The sequence below is a fragment of the Macrobrachium rosenbergii genome, chromosome 12 (genome assembly GCF_040412425.1).
Source record: "Macrobrachium rosenbergii isolate ZJJX-2024 chromosome 12, ASM4041242v1, whole genome shotgun sequence".
Taxonomy (NCBI): Eukaryota; Metazoa; Arthropoda; class Malacostraca; order Decapoda; family Palaemonidae; genus Macrobrachium; species Macrobrachium rosenbergii.
The window spans coordinates 94779058-94801457 of NC_089752.1; positions in this window are offsets into that span (position 1 = coordinate 94779058).

Below are 22400 nucleotides of genomic sequence, written 5' to 3' on the forward strand. Positions count from 1 at the left end.
CAGACATGGTCGATTTTTATATATTTTGGGCACATTAAAACAGCCAAGGAATGAACGGTTAGTGAATACCATATTTTGTTCTCGTAAGGTAAGCAAGATAATATCAAATGACTGGGGAAAGAAAAAAGCCCGACCAATTCTAGTGTGGAATCAGCAAATAACAGTTGCTTTCCAACACGCGCCACTCAGCACGAATTTCTATGAAAACGTTTAGCGAAAAGAATATAAGGGCCCAAGTGTCTAATAAAGTTTCTTTTTCAAAGTGACGAGGAAAACTCTCTCCTCATGCCAGGCAAAAATATTTCAACATACCAATTACTGTACTGCCTATTCGAGAGTCTGACATCCTTTCACTGCCTGGACTTTCTAATCATGATTCCTGCAGAGTTTTCACCTCTTATTTCGTTCCCGTGAATTATTCAGCAAAATTGCTGAAAAAGGGAGGGGATTAAAAACGATATACTATTCCTTAACACAGTCAGCTTAAACTAGGGAGGACTTCCCAGTCATGCAAGCCTCTCGTTAAGAAAAACCTGCATCGGTTAAAGTATCTCCACACGCTTCTCCAGCATCCCTTCTCGGCATTTCCTTTCCAACGTCTTTTAAGACTCTTGATCCTGGGCCCTCTGGAATGCGTCCACTTCAGGTTAGGGTCACTGTGCATTAGTCGACAAGGGAAATATATTAAGACATCCCGCACGGAACTTCAAATGGTCTCCATTCATCTTAATTCGAGATTTCTCAGAGATTCATCACAAGGTGATGCACTGAGCTAGAAAACCCCACAATATGAATAAAGTGAAATTAAAGACTTTGAAGGGAAGCATACAAGGGAAGGTGAAGTGAAAAAGAAAAGAGGAATCGGGATAAAATAGCCCTGTACAAAATAAAACAGGGGTCCTAGTATAAAAAGAGAAAATGTATTAATATGTTTATATTTTTGTGTGTGTAACGGAGACAGTTTTTGAGTAGTGAGATCTACGTTTAATTTTCAAAATAACTGCAAAAATATTAAAAGCAGCACTATGTGACGGATTTACTATTAGTACAATGAAATACAGAATTACTTGGAACCTGCAGTGATTTTTGACTGAATGTAAATATGAAACTCATTTCCATCTAACCTATAATAATTAGACTTCATTTGCATGGAATATCAGTAACTAGTGTTTCCTTCTTGTTTATCAAAATGCTTAGAAAAATTATTGGCGAAATAAAATTCCCTGGTGGTTACGGAACAGAAACAGAAACCTAATTGTGAGAAGTAAATATACAAACAACGGAAGAATTTTAACTGGAATATTTTTATGAACGAGTTCACCAGAGAGAGAGAGAGAGAGAGAGAGAGAGAGAGAGAGAGAGAGAGAGAGAGAGAGAGAGAGATGAATTTTGCTCATAAAAAAGGACTTTCTTAGAGCTTTGTTTAATAAGACGAAAACTGCCCAAAATAAACCAGATACCTTTAACTCTACGGTAATGTATAGAAAAGAACGCACACAGTTATCCTTAATTAAGATATATTCAAAGTTTTATCCTCTGCTTTACAAATCAAAATCTTTATTAAAAACTTGCATTTTATTCCGTAATGAACTAAATGCGCTTGCCCTAATACTACTACTTTAGCGGGTCATGAAAATGGGACACAATTCGGTATTTAGGAAATCGTGATATGTGCTAAATAGTTTGTTACAATAAATTATCTATATGAATTATAACAGACACATAAAAAATGTATTATTGTACGAGAAAGTTTTGATGAAATTTATCCAATAATTCAATGAAACAGCGTAATCGTATATTACCTCTGTAACACTACAAAACAATTATTTATTTTGATGAATGTGTCATCACTATCAGTATTTCGGCCAGTAAAACCAATCCAATTTTAGCTATAGTTAACTGAATCATTACACATACATGCACAGCAATCAGTTATTGAAGCTTGCAGAACAATTTGAGGTCGAAAATAACCAAACCAGTTTTGAGCAAAGCATAATGCAATCTTCGTAAATGACTTCACTCTTTACAATTCAGCTCCAAGCAAAGCAAAGTTAATTTGATGACCATTATTAAATGGCTCAATTCAAATTAATTATACAAAATGCAGCGGTAATTTCATTGCCATAAGGAGAGTTTCTTGTAAACCATAAGTTTTCAACGACGCGAACGAAATTGTTACTCCTTGTTATTCCTTAATCATACAGGCAAAAATTACCTAACAATTTCCAGAGAAGACATTTTCCTCAGAAGTATACTTTTCGTTACTGTGCTGTTTTCAGTTTCATTTCGATATTTCGGCTAATGATCTATCAGGTGATAATAGAATTTTAGAACCCATCACCTGCAAGGAGATTTGAAAATATTTATTATCCTTCATTTGGTTTGAAAAGAAACTTGTTTATTATCTTGAAGTTCACCCATTCATATTGTTGGTATTCCATATAGTTCTTAAGACTATTCTCTGTAACTAACCAGTTGGTGTGAAAAGACTAGGAATCGTTTAAGTTATTTAAAAGGTAGGGGTAATTATTGTTTGAATTCAGGCAAACTGGTAAGAAATAATTCTTTTCTCGTTCATTTCTTTATTCCACCCATTTGACGGCAAATTTTGCAGTCTTAATTTACCCGTTTCGAAAAATGTCTTTAACTTCAGTCACCAATGACCACTCTGGCTATACCTCACTATCCTCTGTAACATAACGAGTCTCCATATTTCTTTTATACAGGTATTATTTTAGTAACTGTTCACCTGAACTCAGGAATAAGAGTTTCTCCTGCTATCATTCGGATCAAAACATCCACAAGGGAACAACTTCAAACTTTTACTTTCAGTGGATCAATGATTATTTCTTCAGTTCTAATGTTAGACTTAGAAAGTCTTAATAATTAGTTTTCCTCCTTCATATAATTTCAGTGGTCTTCGTTTTCCTCAGTCTTGTCCTCTTTTGGCCTGGACTAAAAAATGGGCATGTGTTTGTCACCCCAGTGATATAAACGTATACATACTAATCTTACGAAGGTTGAGACGAAAATTCCCAACCCTACAGATGTTATATAAACGTCTACATTCTAATCTTCTCTCTCTCTTGAGACTTCCTCAATCCTATATATATATTATATATATATATATATATATATATATATCTCTATATCTATATATATATATATATATATATATATATATATATATATATATATATATATATATATATATATATATATATATATATATATATATATATATATATATATATATATATATATATATGTATATATTATACATATATATATGTATAATATAGATAATATATATATATATATATATATATATATATATATATATATATATATATATATATATATATATATATATATATATATATATATATATATATATATATATATATATATATATATATATGTATAATATATATATATATATATATATATATATATATATATATATATATATATATATATGTGTGTGTGTGTGTGTGTGTGTGTGTGTGTATATAAAAACTCATACGAATCTAACATACAGCAAAATGATTAAGAGATCTCACTCCAACTAAAAAGATTTCTTAAATACATTTTGTCCAGCTCACCGAGCTTACTGAAAAGCTGAATAAAAAGGAAATCCATTTACAACCAATTACCGACCCATTTATATCTTTTGCTATTTCATACCGTCGATAATAAAAGGACAACATGGTAAAAACATTTATAAATATGTTGCCTACATACCGATTATAACTGCATGTTCACAGTGGTTGCTAAATCATTTGAAATGCATTTTTAGTAGATTTGTATTTAAAAAATAAAATTTTTCTTGATGTTCTAAACAGGAAAAACGATTTGTTTAACTTATAAAGCTACAATGTGCATGCAGTGTGCATGGATATGGCGATATTTTAAAAAGTAACACTGCATAAAAATGAAATAAACTGACTTTTATGGAGGAAAGGAATAAAGGCAATACTTTTATAAACACCAGACTCGTGCTTCTACAGAGATGGTATTTCGAGATCTCAATGAAAACATTAAGGTCATAGGTTAAAAAATGAAGAGGTACTTGAAATACTGCAACGCGGTGGCTGTAACTTTCATGCGTTATTGAGCACGGTAAAACATATTACTCAAAATTTTATGCAATTTGGACTAATAATTTTTTGTTAATTTTTAGTCTTTCACCTTTATTGAATTTCAACATACAGAGGTAATTTTTGTTTTCTTTTAAAGCAGATTCTATAACAGTACAATATATGATTTATAAATCTTAAAGAATTAGTACAAAACCTTCTTTTTTTTTATTTCTAAAATTCAAAATTTTAAGTTTTTCGATTTTGAAAATTCAACATTGCATATGAAAGGAAAAAGAAAAAATTAACTTCAGATCATGAAACGTTTGTATATTTCCTGCAGAATTAATGCCTTTTTACATTTTACAATTATTTTCAAAATTTGCACCTATTTTTACCGAGCTTTCATCCACATTCTTGCAGATATCTGCATCTCTTACTACCTCGGCATTATTGAAAAATTTTGTTAATGACTAGTAATTTTTCATAAAATCCCGCACAAACTCGCGCAAGATCCCGGTAAACAACCTTTTCAAAAGAACTAAGGTACGCCAACACGTGAGGTTGTTTCATTTAAAAAATTTTTCAATAGTGCCGAGGTAGTAAGAGATGCAGATACCTGCAAGAATGTGGATGAAGGCTCGGTAAAAATAGGTGCAAATTTTGAAAATAATTGTAAAATGTAAAAAGGCATTAATTCTGCAGGAAATGTACAAACGTTTCATGATCTGAAGTTAATTTTTTCTTTTCCCTTTTATATGCACTGCTGAATTTTCAGAATCGATAAACTTAACATTTTGAATTTTAGAATGTCTACAAACAACCCGGTAATGAATGAAGTATCGTATATGGCAATTAAAAGTAAGAATTTCTAAATATTTGCGTTGATAAATGAAACTATACACCGACAGTTAAGAGTAGCCTCACAAAGAGGGTGTGGCATCGTCACAGTCCCTTTAAATACCCGATTTAATTAAAGAGCCAAAGCATTGCATAAGACGCAAAACATAGTCCGTCTGGCAAAGCTGACATGTTTGCGTAACGGAAAATGGGGAAAAAAATTTTCGTCATTTTAACACAAAACCGATTTTTTTTTAACCTATAACGTTAAAGTAAACATAATAATACGCAAGTACAGAAGCGATAATGCCATGGCAACTGAAGGTGGTTATATCATTATTCCTAAGTATATTCATTCATGAAGGAACACATCAAGTTCTCTCTGCTCATGTTCTATCATTAACGCAAATTTATATCCAAACATGCATTATTCGAATGCACATTAACAAATTAAGAATATACATTTTAGTGATTGATTTTAAATCAAATAATAGAAATTTTTTTAATGAAAATGCAGGATTTTTATTCAGCCTGTAGCTATTTTTATATTCATATCATTTGTGATCTTTGCAGATTCGTTCAAAAATCCGTAAACGATAGTTAGCTTATCTTCTGGCGGTTCTAATAGATTTACGCCGCCGGTAAACTTTACTGATATTGCCGAGTGTTTGCATGAAAGCTTAAGGTGAGTGGCGTAGTATGTGCAGAGTGGTTTGGTTCCGTTGATGAGTCTTTTCTGTTGGCAAATGAATGGTTAATTCTACGGAGTTTTTTCTGTAAAGGAGGTCCATCTGTGATTCAGCCTTTAAATATAAACTATACATATAAATTACCTCTAAAATGAACCACAACTAGTTGTGTTTGTGATGTTCTTGTTTTTGTTGTATCTGTTGTTTCAATTAGATAAGGACATATTAAATTTTCATTATATTCATGATAACAGTCACAACACCACATTTTATAAAATGCTTGTAATAATTTTATTTTTTTTTTTTCTTTCTCACTCAAGGAAAGGTGTTGAAACTAATTGCCTTTCGGGAGTTCGCTTTGAGCTGTCGAGAAGGAAGGTTCTCCTGACTGCTCCTACATCTGTTCTCAGCCCTTTGTTGGCTGAGTCGGTTGAGCTTCAGACTGTCAATCGATGGGCCGGAGTTCAATTCCCCCGGCCGGCTGATGAAGAGTTAGAGGAATTTATTTCTGGTGATAGAAATTAATTTCTCGCTATAATGTGGTTCGGATTCCACAATAAGTTGTAGGTCCCGTTGCTAAGTAATCAATTGGTTCTTAGCCACGTAAAATAAGTCTAATCCTTCGAGCCAGTCCTAGGAGAGCTGTTAATCAGCTCAATGGTCTGGTAAAACTAAGGTATACTTAACTTTTTACGTCTGTTCTCTTGTTTTGGTTTTCAGCTGGGTCCTGGCTCATACGTTATTAAGTCACTTGTAATCGAGTGCCCAACAGGCCATTCGAAATCTAAGTGTTGATATGATGGCGACGTCAACAAGAAGGATAAACACTTTTTGCATATCGTTCTTAAATGATAAGGTTTACAGTTCTGATGTATTGCCCGAAATTTGCCATGATATAATGCAGATTCCAGATAAGGAGGTTTGCGGCATTTGTGTTATTGGAAAATCCAAGTGCCTGTTTAAAGTAAAATCCGAATCATTGTTTGGTTCGCTTATGGAAAGGTATGATGAGAAGGTAATCAAGTACAAAAGTGGCGAAGTGAAGATAAACAATGTGTCCAAGGTAATTACATACGTTGGGATTAGAAATATACCCTTCAAAATGCAGTCTTCGGTACTAGAAAATGTTTTCTTCTTCTATAGGAAAGTGAAAAATATTCGTGAGAATCCGCTTGGATTTGGTCATTGCAATTTTGCTCTTAGCGGCGACAACTATTTTTATAGAACTGGAAAAACATATCCCTTCCTATATTTCAATAAGGGACCGGACATATAACGCTCTATGTAGTGGGCAGCCTCGCACTTGCAAAAAATTTGGTAGCACCGGATATCTGATTGCTGACTGGGTGGTGGAGGTGAATACTTGGGCAAAATTAAGGAGAGCCAACTTCCCCGATCTACGGCGCGCAAAGGGACCCGTGATTTCTGATACGAGCACAGGTGATATGGCGGTTGATCATGGTGATTATCAAAAGATGGATAAAGAACAAGTTAATTTAGGTAAGTCAGAAATAAGGAGGTTCTACATACGTAACTGCTGCAGTTCATCGACCAGAAAAATACCTGGTTGATTTTGAAAACCAGGAAGCTGATGGTAGCGATAATATAAATGCTATTTTGGAAGAGCCGGTGATAATGAATATAACGCATAAAAATAATGATGTGGTAGCCAATAAAGAGTCGACAAGGAACGTTGATGGCCCTGAGATCGTTACAAAGGTTGCCAACAAAGCGACACAGTTTGGCTGTTGAAATGAACACTGGATCCTGAGAGCTTAGGTGCATATCTTCAATTTAATTATAAATGGTTTAGAAATTCACTCCTCACACAACATATGCCGAAAGCGAGCGTAAGAGTAACATGGCTGACGAGTATTTGTTAGATGGCCATAATAAACATGAAGGTAAACTGAAGTTATCATCCAAAGCATCTAATAGATGAAAGGGAATTTGTGGATGGAAATAGTTGGATTAATATAACAGACAGTGACGACACGATAGTAGGTGAAAATCTGCATTCAGGAGGTTTCGCTCTCAGTGAAATTAAGGGTAATAATATGGGAAATAAAAAGAGTACGCGTAAAGGGTACAATAAGCGAAAGGTGAGCCCAAGTACTATAGAAGGATAAAGAAAAAAAAAAGAGTTAACTTGACATTTTTCTTAGATGAAAATTAAATTTGGTACACTAAATATTAATGGATTAAACAATGTTAAAAAGCAGGAAACACTGAAATTATTTCTATTGCACAATAGAATAGACGTTGTAATTTTTCAGGAGCAAAATGTTAAGACTATTGAATCTGTAGACTTTTTATCTGTAGATTTTGAAATTTTTCCTAATACCCTGGCTATATTAAAAGGTGGTACTGGTACATTGATAAAAATAAATCTATGCAGTATTCAGTCGTTAGTGAAGAAAAGAATGATGAAGAAAAGACCTTTCTTTGCGGCTATGCATTGTTCAGAGTTTATTGCATATCCTTACATATAAGCACCTTCTGGATCGACAAAGAAAGGTGAAAGGGAAAGTTTCTTTGAACAAGACCTGTGTTTTTACCAAAGAGGCAATACGGCAATTCGATATTAGGGGGTGATTTCAACTGTATTGTCAGTGAAAAAGACTGCTCTAAAAGTAACTCCTAACTCACCACTTCAAGTCTTAAAGACCTGAATAAGATATTTACTGTTTCAAAAAGGTTGTTATACATAATGTAAAAGCAGAATATGGTGCAAGATTAGACAGAATATATGTTGATAAATTGTTCAATTGCATTGCCGATGTGGATACAATTCCTATAGGTTTTAGTGATCACACATGATGCGTATGTTTTGAACTTATTATAAACCCAAACATTAAAGTGTATAAAGGGTTGTGCAAACTGAAGGTTTCACTGTTAGAGGATTCGGATATTTTGGAAAAATTTAAGAGTTTCTGACTAAGTGTTAAGAAAACTAAAACTTCTTTTTTGGATATTAGTGAATGGTGGGATAATGTTAAGCAAAAAATTAAAGTTTCCTTTATTAGAGCAGGTAGAGAAAAAACTAAATATAAATTTGGAAGGTTGAACTATTTTGAGAGTTGTCTAAAAAGAGCCTTAGAGAAAGCCAGAAATGTATCGGTTACTAACTATAATGAAACAGATCCACTGAAAACTAAAATTACTTAACTAAAAAATTATGTTGTTGAAGGAGTGAGAATCAGAAGTAGACTTCAAGAACAAATTGAGGGCGAGAAATTGTCCCACTACCTGTTGAATAAGCAAAAGGCAAAATCACAAAATTTAGTTATGAGTGAAATGACTACTGAAAATATAGGTGAGTGGAAAGATGGACAAATTATTTCAGGTACTGATTGTTTAGCTACTTACATTAGTGATTGTTATGTGAATTTAATGTCCTCAGAATCAGAGGTAAATGCAAACTGTGAATATGAATATATTTCTTTAATACCAAAAGTGTTAACAGATGATGAAAATTGGGAAATGGTAAAACAATCCGTCGCTCAAAGAAATTGAAAGTATTGTCAATAGTATGAATAATAACAAATCGCCTGGAACTGATGGTATTCCAGTGGATTTTTATAAGAAATTGTGACACGTAAGAGGAAGGGATTTGCTTGAAATTGTTCATAGCTATTTAGAAGTATTTTTATTCAAAAAAGACTCAGAGACAGCGTGTAATGAAACTTATTCCAAAGACGGGAGATATAATTCTACTAAAATACTGGAGACCTATTTACATGTTGGACGTGGACTACAAATTCCTGTCTAAACTTTTATGCAGAAGATTAACAGCTTGTCTTGATAAGAGATTTCCTCTGAACAGTTCTGTATTCCAGGCAGAAGTATTATAGAGTGTAACCACTCTAATTAGAAATGTATTATATTTTCCTGATGAGTGTTCTAATAAGTGTGTTGTTATATCATTAGACTGGTCTCGTGCTTTTGACAGAGTAACCATAAAGTTTGTATTTAAAATACTGAAAGCTTTTTGTCATGAAAAAAAAGTAATTTGTTAGGTAGGAGGCTTATATATAATCAGATAACTAGTTCTGTGAGTGTCAATGGTTTGTTATCCAAACCATATGCTGTTAAACAATCAGTGAGACAGGGATGACCTCTTTCAATGGTTCTCTTTGCTGTGTATCTTGATCCTTTTTACAGAATGGTAAAAACAAACTTATCCCCTTTTTATTTATCTCTGCCAAATGCTAAAAAGTCGTCAATTGCTGGATATGCTGACGATTCACATATTTTATTGAGAATGAAAATGGTTTAAATGTGCTGGAAAAGGTGATTCATGATTTCGGGAGAGCGTCAGGTGCTCAACTGAACAAAATCAAGACCTCAGTATTTGGAACTGGGAAATGGAGTAATAAAGACTGGAAGCTCCATTGGTTAGACGTAAAACACGATAGGGTAAAGATATTGGGTGTGTATTTCTCTAATAATTATCGAGAATGTCTGCATTTCAACTTGAATCTTGTACAAGAAAACTTAATAAACAAAATCAAAGCCCTATATGGCAGGTGTTTAGAACTTTTGCAAAAAGCTATTACCATTAACTCGCTTATTAGCTCGAAAATTTGGTACCTGGCACACATTTATCCGATGCCTAAGGAATTTTATACTGAATGGAAAAAAACGATTTTTCGTTACATCTGGAACAATGGTTACCAGCCAATTAAACAAGATACGTTATACCTGGCTAAAGATCAGGGAGGGATTGGTCTGATAAACATATTCTATAAGTCTCAAGTAATGTTGGTATCCAGCTTTTTAAAAGTATACCTTAAAGAGTCATTTTCTTATGTGCTTGCGTACTTTTACATGTACAGTATATTTTTGTGAATAACATAATTCCTAAACCAAGTTTAGGTGTGCCTGTTTCGTTTATTGGGACACCATATCATACAAATATTGTTAGTCATTTAAGGATCTTGTTCCACAATAAAACTTTCTCATTAATGCCATACAAGGTTATGTATAATTAGTTATTTAGTGTTAACGGTGTAGCAACAGTTTTCGAAAAATACCCTTGTTACGACTGGATATTGATATGGAATAACAATGTCAAATTTATAAACCCTTATGATAGAAATATATTATATAGGTATATACAAGAGGCTTTGAATCTAAGAAAAAGCTTTGTCAGTTGGGTGTAATAAATAATAGCATTTGTGAAGACTGTAATGAAGAAGAAACACTTCTTCCTGTATACTTTTGTAGAAGAAATAACGGAATTGTGTTGTGGTTGAAGAAAATCCTACGCAATATATGTTCTATTAGGTTTCCCCAGATGTTAAAGCCATTGTATTTTGATCTTCCACATGTGAAAAAGAGTGATGTGAGGTTAAATTACCATAAATTGAGGGAAAAATTTATTATTAGTAAAATAATGGCACAGAGATTCATAATTATTGAAACATTGAAGGAAAAGTGTACAGATTTATTCTGTAAAAAATTTTTGGATATAAATATGTATGATTTACTGTAATATATATATTTGCTGCATGTAACTGGTTGTTCAATTACTTTTGTTAGTTTTAAGACATCTTTTTATAAATACAAATATATGTACATTCATAAATAACAGAATGTAAAAGGATTTGTTGTAATAAAATAAATCCCTTTTATGTTGTTCTTTTTCCTAAAGGAAGAAGACGACTTGGGAATGATTTCTTCTGTCAAGGTTCCGTAAAAACATTGAGTGCGTCGCCCCTACCTCCCCACATGAGCTTTTTTCAAGCGACTCTAATGGAATCCAAACCCTGCATGTTATTTTAGCTGGTTATTTTGAAAAAGATCTTTGATGTTTTTCAGTTCAGCGTAGATTCCTGTAGTTGTTACATGATGACTGAAAATTGGTATTCAGAACATAAATTGATTTTCCAACAAAATACTAAAGAATAGACATTTCTTTGAAATTTATAAAGTTCAAGGTATTCTAGAAAACTGACATTATACACACACACACACACACACACACACACACACATATATATATATATATATATATATATATATATATATATATATATATATATATATATATATATATATATATATATATATATATCCCGCAAATTTGGAAATTCTGGACACATAATCATTAATAGAGATAAATGTAACAGCTGTAGTAGTTGCCACTGAATTTAGGCCAAAGGCCAAGCGCTGAGACCTATGAGATCATTCCGGTGAAACGGAAATGGACAATTAAAAGGTCTGAAAGGTGCAACAGGAGGAAAAAGTTAAGTATACCTTAGTTTAACCAGACCACTGCGCTGATTAACAGTTCTCCTAGAGAGGGCTGGCCCGAAGGATCAGACTTATTTTACGTGGCTAAGAACCAGTTGGTTACCTAGCAACGGGACCTACAGCTTATTGTGGAATCCGAGCCACATTATACCGAGAAATGAATTTCTATCACCAGAAATAAATTCCTCTAATTCTTCATTGGCCGGTCGGTGAATCGAACGCGGGCCTAGGAGAGTGCTAGCCGAGTACGATATCGACCCATCCAATGAGGAACTAGTAACAGGAGGAAAACCTCGCAGCTGCACTATGAAACAATTAAGAGATGGTGGAAAGTACGATTGAAGAGAATATGAACGGAGGTACAAGAAAAAGGAATGAAAGGGGTTGCAGCTAGGGGCCGAAAGGACGCTGTAAAGAACTTTAAGTAATGCCTACAGTGTGCCACATAAGGTGCACTGAAGGCACTACCCCCCTACTGGACTAGTTTATTATTTTTCAGCCCCAGTAAGGCAGCAAAGTTTGAACGAGTCTCTGTGGTATTTCTTGGTTTTCCTTTTGGTGTTACAAAGATTTTTGTGGGACAGCCTAAATTTGGGCAACAAACTATCAAAGAAGAATAAGATATATTTTAAAATACGTTTAAAAATAAATCAAGGAATTTAGTATACCTTTATTACACAGAAAGAAACTTTTACTTGATGAAATGCTCCCTTGTGGAATTTGGCCTGCCACCTTTTATCCTCACAGTTTACAATTCAGAAGTTTACAATTCCGAATAAATAAAAACTAAATGCTGAGTTTAAACATAACAGTGGATAACAAAAATAAGTCTGACGAAACAGAAGAGGTAGCTTTATTTCTGTAAAAAAAATACACAGCACTTACATACTGAAACAGGTTGCATGAGAGAGAGAGAGAGAGAGAGAGAGAGAGAGAGAGAGAGAGAGAGAGAGAGAGAGAGAGAGAGGTTAGTGTATACGGGAAAGGAGGGTTTATAATGATGGTGATTTCCATCGCAGTCTTCGTTGTGAGAGACTTATTTACCACACAGACATCTACTCAAGATCTTTAGCTCCGTTATTTAACTGAGTTCGTTCAAATGCTTCAAATCATATTGGTGAACTGCCATGAAATGGCCATTTTATACGAAAATAACTTCATATTACTCATGAAATCTAAAGTGGTAAATGACAAAAATCTCCTTTATAAAACCTCCTTTATAAAAACCTCCTTCATAAAATTATATAACAGGCAGCTAGCTACATTATGGCGCAATGAAACTTTTTTTTAAGTTGAAATGGAAAATTATTTCGCAAGTATTCCTGTGTTATGATAATAAAACCCTCACTTTCATTTCCTGTTCACAGAATTTCCTCTTTCCTCTGAAGTGTTTCACGCTAAAAAGGTAATTGGTCACTTCATACATTAAGAGGACACAAACAAGACTCCTTTTCAAACTCAAAACAACTAAAAACTGCAGAATAGTTTCCGTTTATATTACCATGGCAAAAATTCCCAACAGGTTTCCATTATGTAACTATAGACACCGGAGTTTTGTTTGTTAATTAAACTTTTTTCCAAGATTCAGCCTTTCAGTGATATTTAGATGCTGACTATCTACAATATCAAATGACTGTCGTACAAAGAATGAAAATTACACGAAATTCTATTTTCCGTACTCAATCTTTAATTCCACAAAGCATCAGGTGCCTTTGGTGGAATTTATGAGCACAAAATACTAAAGAGATTTCCTGCCCTCTTTGTGTCAGTCTTTCATCCACAGTAGCTCAGTTTATCTTCCTTTGACATAAATTCTTTCCTTGTATGAGTAACGCTTGAAAAATAATAGGGATAATGAAAAAGATAATCAAACTGTCCGAAACATAATCAATATTATTAAAGGAAATCATCCCAATCATAAGTTTATAATTATCTTAAATGCAAAGAAACATTTTGCAAACATAATGCTATCAGTGATTAAGCATCGTTATAATCATTAAAATGATTCTGAATGTTTTTTTATAGGCATTAAAATACAAAAGAAAAAGAGACAGAATAAGATACTAAAATTATAAATCATTACCATGCCGTATCGAACGTGGATCCACCTCTGGTTGTAAGAGATACTAAGAAGAGCGATCGATTTGCTCAAGAATCAGCGTTGATTACCCAAGCTAATATAAAACACAACAGCAATAATTTTAAATAGAAGCAAATTTATTGACTAAAATGACGCTATTTTAAAAAATTCTCGATAAGAGCAAACAGAACATTCTAAATAAACTTTATGATGTTGAAACGGATGGCCTCATGCAATGTCAATATACTTGAATAAAGAGAAAATGAGCCTTTACCCGGGGTTATTTAGCGGTGCCTGAAGGCAAAAGTTTCCTGACAGGGCAAAGCTTTCTATCCGACTATATATCTTGAACAGTTTCACCTTTACCTCCTTAATCAAAGATGATTCCATTGTACAGAAACCATCTAGTATAACGGTTTTAATGCGTACCCAGATTTATTACACATACACAAACACACTCACCACATACACACACACATTATATATATATATATATATATATATATATATATATATATATATATATATATATATATATATATATATATATATATATATATATATATATATATATATATATATATATATATATATATATATATATATATATATATATATATATATATATACATATATATATATACATATATATATATATATATATATATATATATATATATATATATATATATATATATATATATATATATATATATATATATATATATATATTTATATTTATATATATATATATATATATATATATATATATATATATATATGTATATATATATATATATATATATATATATATATATATATATATGATATATATCTATATACATATATATTGTAGTGAATGGAACTTCTTTCCAAGCAACCTCACCCATATTTACGTCTGTAACATAACAGAGAAAGAAATAAAGTTCCTTTCAATTGTTTTAATTATGGGAACTATGGGATTTCATTTGCCCTTCATAAACTCTCTCCCTCATTCCCAAAATGATTAAGCCCTTCTCTCTGTTCAAAAAGGCTGCCTAAGGCTTTATTTCCAGGTGACCTTCAAAGAGGCCTTCCTCGACGGCATCAGATAGCGGGCAAGGGAGGAGTCAAAAAAGAAAAAGTTGGTGCCACACCACCCGGGCCATGCTAATCTCCACGAGGTCTGACTGGATGCCATGTGTGCGCTATAGAAAACGAGGCGAAGATTGACATTTCGTGCCATCTATCTGGATGCCCAGGCTTAATCCCCCCAGGTTAGAAATAGATGCTGCAACAGCAGTCAAGAGAGAGAAGCGCTCAGAACTCCACCGAGAACAGATGTCCCTACCCCTGCCTGTCCCTTGTACCCAAGGTTCGAACCAGTATACTTTTGTAGTGGCATCCCCTTAATTCCCTCCTCCAGCATCAGCGTACTGTTGAATGAGGACATCGTCATCTTGATGAAGGTAATGTACCGGAATAAGGTTTCTTAGTCAGAATTCCTGTTATTTCTTTGTCTGATTCATTTTCTATTTCCATTGTACGATAACCTTCAGTAATTTGTGTTGGGGCGCCAAGTGTTAACGTAATTATGCATTTAGTGTTGAACTAAGTTATTTGGCACCAACTGGGCACTCCCGCAGTTCCCCTTGAGAGTCTTATTATTCTCGCAAGTAACCATCTTGCATATATTGCAGATAGGCCTCAGCTGTGGAACCACTCACTTCTATCCTCATGTGCAGTGGCCTTATGCCACCCCTTAATCTACCCCTCTGCATTGTTCCTGTCAGTCATCAGCGCAGAATATTTCTCCTGTGCAGGATTCATTCATTCAGCAGGCCCTTATTAATACCTGCCGAGTAATTCATCATTATTCTGATCTGTGTTTATTATGTAAATATAATTAATTAAGAGAACCCTTGAGTTTATGTAAGCTTCCCTCACATGAAGAAGGCCCTAAGCCACAGTTTTTCCCTTGATTATTTTGTTTACAGAATTGCCTTAATCAATCTATTAATCCAGGTGTTTAATGAAATACAGTAGATTCCTTGATAATGTGAAGAACTCCCTGCGATTATCCACTGCCGCCCAGAATCAAGTAAGTTTCTAAGGTATATTCGTAGCAGTATATATATATATATATATATATATATATATATATATATATATATATATATATATATATATGCATACATATCAATGGATGTCTGTATGTATGTGTGTGTATGGTCCACATACACTCTGAAATGCATTGAGCAGTTCAATAAACCTGGTATACATATGACTTACTATCTCGAAAAGAACACTGTGGGGGTAAGACATCACTAGCACCTAAAGGGCACCAAAGCCTGTGGGGGTGGAAGGGCTTTCCTGAATAGAAGGGGGGCTGGTTCTGCCAATGAAACTGGGCTGGTTCTGCCAATGAAACTGGGCTGGTTATGCCCGTAGACTTAGTAACTTTACGAATTTATCATACCTAATTTCGGTATACAGTGCATATGACTTACTATCTAGAAAAGAATACTGTGGGGAAGACATCAATGGCACCAAAAGGGGTGAGGGTTGGGAAGGGGGTGACATATATATATATATATATATATATATATATATATATATATATATATATTTTATATATATGTTTGCGTACATTTATATCATCTGCCTGGCCACAATGGCAACAAATACTAATTTACTCCTGATGTAGGTGCTGAAGAAACCAGTTTACCAAAAGAGCTAAGGTAAAAGACATATAAAGCAATCACGAACAACTAGGAACAACAAATGCACGAGAAACTACATTGTGAAACCTTTGGCAGCTGTATCTCTATAAGACAAGGGAGGGTGTCAAGAAATGCAGACGTTCATCGAGATTTATATACGAAAAGAAAACAACATTTTGCATTCATTAAACTATATCCAGTGTGGATGGATTCAGTGTCGGTTGAGAGAAAATATACCAAATTTTATTTAGGCAATTTAAAAGAAAAAAAAAAGCGTCAGTCATTCTTCATAATTAATTCACGGTAAAACGATAATAGTAATAACGAATGTGCTTATCACAACTTTCGGGCCAGCCCTAGGAGAGCTGTTAATCAGCTCAGTGGTCTGGTTAAACTAAGATATACTTAACAACTTTCGTTAATTCCTTCTGATAAGATATACTGCTAAAATGAGAAGACTGTATAACTTCAATTTGGCCTAAAATAATGCCATTACGAATAGAATTATAGTATGAATGTTTGTGTGGTCTGTGAAAACCTTACAGCAATCAACTTCAAAAATATAAGAAACCAAGCGCCATGAATAAATCTTTAAACATTCAAAAATAATACAGATGACGAGATGCATCTCTCTCTCTCTCTCTCTCTCTCTCTCTCTCTCTCTCTCTCTCTCTCTCTCTCTCTCTCTCTCTCTTACCCACAAACACAGACAGAGTAGGCAATAAGAAACGGGACCAAACAAATGAAAACACAAAAGCGGGTTATTGCCTGCAATATAATTGAGGGTGTCATAAACGTCAGCTATTAGTTGCGCATGTTAACGTAACGTCATATTCTCAACTGCATTTGTTTTGGGCTGTGTGCAGGATTAAATTCCATTCGTTTCTCAGGGACAGGAAATCATTAACTACTGCAAATTAACAGGAATTATAGTCTTTTACATGTATAATGTCTTGACAAACACCCATATATATTCAAGGTACTGTATTTGGTGAGAATTATCTTGCTTAAATGCCTTCAGTGGTTCAAAAACCTTATAAGCATCTATTATTTTTTTAGCACTTTATGGCTAGGCTTCTTTCGTCGTTAATATACATCTTCCAGTGTCATTCCGTTTCTGAAAGCGATCAAATGATACGCCTGTCATTTAGTAAATGTAACCTATGCTATTATCATGCTGTACAATGAATATTCTGCTACGCATTGCACTGAAGAAAAATTTTACCCGTTAATCACATATTACATTAGTATAACTAACATTAAACTCAGCGAATACGTCAAATGTTAAAATAAAATTAATCCTCCACAGAGCAAGTTCACAAGCTATTGCTAACTAAATTATTGGAACAGCCTATAAAATATGCAGAAAACTTCAAAAAAAAAAAAAGACGTGATTATTGCAACATTTATGCTCGAGTCAATGTTCAAGGTTTCGCTTGCAGTAAAAGGTTTGAAGGCAACAGGTACTGAAAGAATAAATAATTAGGAATTGCCAGTGCGCGTGTGTGTGTGTGTGTGTGTGTGTGTGTGTGTTTGTGGTGCAATGGAAAGAGGGTTCCCGCTTAGTCTAGCTGCATGGTGCATGAAGTCCAAATATATTGCTGGCGAGCAAACACGAGTCCTGCAGGAGCACCAGAATTTTTAGAATATAATATTACTCTAACATTACAAGTCCATTTACAACGCTTTACAATTCCCTGTGTAAACAGGACAGCCACGAACGGGCAAGGTAATATTTCGTTTTCAAGTGCAATCATTCTTCCGGCACTGAATTACAAAACAGCTCTCTGACAACAGAGCATTATATACCTCTGAAGGAAGCAGAGTCGCTCACACAATTCAATTTGATTGATGATGGCTAGTTACTTTCAAAAGGAAAGAGAATTTTTCATCTATTTCAATACCTACACTTTGCAGAGACAACAATAGTTTGTTTTAACCTCTCCTAAACATCACTGAACAGGGAAATGGTCCATAGTTTTGTGTTTGGATGCTTACATACATACACATACACACGCACACACACACGAGAGCATATATATATATATATATATATATATATATATATATATATATATATATATATATATATATATATATATATATATATATATATATATATATATATATATATATATATATATATATATATATATATATATATATATATATATATATATATATATATATATATATATATATATATATATATATATATATATACATACATACATACATAGATAGGTATGTTTTAGTATGCCACAGTGCTGCTTTGGGATGGCGAAGAGAAACTGCACATAGTGGTGAAACAATCTGAAGCCATTGCAAGTGGAGAATGTTGAGAGTCAAAGTGAACAGGAGTAACATTTTACGAGGGGAAATGAAAAGCACATTACTAGCAATAAAAGAATATACAGCTCATGAGATAACCACGCAATCTTGGTAAATTTGGGGTAACGGATTTCCTAAAAGTAAAAAACATAAATCTTCATTCTAAATATGTGATAAACTTTTTACCAATTCTGTTTCATCTAAAAGTCACAACTCCGGGATCAAATTCGCTTACTAAAAACATATTTCTTACACAGCCAATTAATCCCACAGTGTCTTTTGACAGCATGATTGAATAGAGATTTTTTTTTAATAATGTGACATGTCATTTCAGTTCATATGTAACTAATTTGCATTTTTTCTTTTTTTGGAAACGCTCGATATTCATTACCAGCATCATCATCGAGCAAGACACAGAGAGAGAGAGAGAGAGAGAGAGAGAGACTATCTCATGAATATGAGTAACAGTTTCAGCCCGTGGGATTAGGGTTAACTCGTAAATGGCAACATTTCATTATGAAATGTTAATACAATGTCTCAGTTTTCTTTATTTCTCTTGCCCTTCTCTCGAACACCTGGTAAGACCCACAACAGACGACTAAATATTAGGTGCATAAACAATAACTGCGGTCCACGGAGGTGCAATGAGCTTAACAAAATGGCCCAAGAGGCCTCAGCCTACGGCCGGGATATGAATCACGGATTTCTGGTTGTTGAGAAGACCACATTCCAGATGAGAATACACCAACAGTGTTGCAGTACTGAAGAGGCGGAGTCTTTACCGCTTTGCTTTCTTAGTTTTCGTTTAATTTCATCACAAATACAGTATAACAAGTATTAATTGTCCTTACTTGGATGGATGATAATCAAGCCACATGATTCCGCAAGTTACTTTTATCATTCATAACCACTACACTGCAGCTGCTTAAACGGGGAATCGTTCCATTTCTTTGGCATTCTCGTAAAAGCAACCGATCTCCTTAAAAGCCAACCTGAGAATAATGGCAGGTGGCTGCATATCTCTCAGGCGTTCGAGGCTATTTCCATGAGATCAGGCCGCCTCACTTGATATAAAGCCTATTGATCAAGTTGATATAGCGCTCGTATTTTGATTCAGAGTTTCTTTTTATTTTTCTCGTATTGCTCCTTCCCTCTCTCGTTTTGCCCGCAGCGCACCTCATCACTAAAAGGTGTTTTCAGCCCCTTTCGACCCTGACTGCTACCGCTTTTTAGCCTTGTCCTTTGCTTCCATTTCCGATTCCATTCTTCAGTCTTGCTGTGCAACATCCCTTAATATTACTTCTTACTGCAACTTTGGGTTTTCTTCCGATTCCACCTTTAGACCCAAGTACTACATCTCCTTATTTTCTAAATCTCTATTTTGCTGTCCAGCCACTCCAACTCCCTCTCTTCACTCTCTTAATCAGTCAATAGCCGAAAGTGCACCAGTGTTTGGTTTGAAAGGCTAAATTCCATAAATCAAAGCAATCAACTTCCTCATTTCTACATTTCCTGCAACTGAACACTTGCCTTCCTTTGGCATTCCAAATAAGAATTAAAAATCCTGAATTTCTGGAACCGTTCGTCATTATTCATCTTTATTGTCCCAATCAAGCATTCGTATAAGCATCTGGCACCTAAGACTTTTAATACAATGTCACTGCTTTTCATAATCAGTTCCCATTAGCCAACAAGAAATACGTAACATTTTATCTTTCATTTTAAAACTCTTTCAGTCTGTAATTCCATACTAAATGATTAGCTATAATGAATTTATACCGTTTTAAGCATGTCATAATTTTGCATATTCCCATAAATCATGCAGAAATGTTCCTTATCTCATAATAAAAAAAAAAACTAGAAATTAAGAATCACATCAACTTAATGGTCCCATGGATGAACGTGTCTGCATAAATGAGTGTATGAGAGTGAAAGTCTATAAAAATGCTAGTCACAAAAACGAAACAGCGATTTTGAAGAGAGAGAAAGCATTCATTGAGAAAAGTTTAGATATGTAAGTGAACTCGTCTCGTAACTGTCGACTTGCCTCTTCAGTCACGAACTAAATGCATAATAATTAAAGTAAATACACACAATATTTTCTTATAGTTAATGATACTAAAATATAAAAACAAAACTTTCCTTTTGTTTCTGTTGCAGTTTCCAGGTGACCTTGAATGAAATGTGGGAATATAAAAACACTTTCCCTTTGTAACGAAAAACGTTCGAATATAAAAGTATTGAAACGCACTGCAGTTACCTCGCTTAAACTGCTGAGACAATTGCTCTGAAATAAGGGATAATTTTATGGAAAATGAAAGGACCGCAGAGAACCTGGAAGAGAGATTAGCAGTTTAACAAAGTTCAAGAATTGCTGCCATACATCAAAGATACTAGACTGGAATGTGAACCCAAGTCCCGTTCTCTGGAGTTTTTCGATATCGCCACAATCAAACTTTGCGAGAGTTTCGCAAATTTTTTAAGTTTGTCTTCACTACTTTCGTTACGAATAGGTAAAAGTTCCCTTAGGTAATCTGTAAAGGAAAACTTGTTCTGTCTTAGGACGGCATAAGTTGTTCAAATAATTTATTTCAAATTTTCATGAGACATTAACTACTCAATTATTTATTTATACGTATCTCATTTCCCAGAGACATTTAAAAAGGTAATATGTATATATATACTATATACTAGCTGACCAACCCGGCGCTCCCCGGGAAAACTCTGAATGACAGTCTATGGGTAGGGGGAGGTAAGAAAGAAGGGGAGGGGAGGGAGAAGGGAGAGGGGAGGGTAAAGGGGAAGGGAAAGAGAGGGGAAAGGGAGGGGGAGGGGGAAGGGGAGGGAAGGGGGAGGGGGAGGAGAGGGGAGGAGGAAGGGAAATGGGGAGGGGAGGGAAAAGATGGGATGGGGAAAGGAGAGGGTGAGGGGAAGATAGAGGGGAAGGGAAGGGGGAGGTGTGGTTACGTTCATCTATTAGAGGAGAATAGAAAGCTTCTCCACTGAACAAAGACAATAACAAAAAATATTGTATTTCTACAATTTGCACTCAGGTGTGTTTGTGTGTGTGTGTGTGTGTGTGTGTGTGCATGGGAGGGGAGAAGATCTGTCTCTCGTACAACAACAGTGAAGTGTTGCTGCCAAAACAATCCATAAACTCCATTTAAACCGAATTTATAACGATATATGCCATCGTGAAGCTACGAAGTAGTCCTTATAACGAATTCCTTAGGTAAAAACGAAGACGAAACGATCGAATTAATGAGAAAATTTGCATTTGAACTAATAAAGAAAAAGGATATAACGTCATCATACATCTTGCACGTCGTGTTGAGCTAGCGCGAATGAGGAAGACAACTGGGAGAAAATCTTTGGACCTGTTGGTTTGGGTTCATTGCTTTATAGCTATGAAATATTTTTT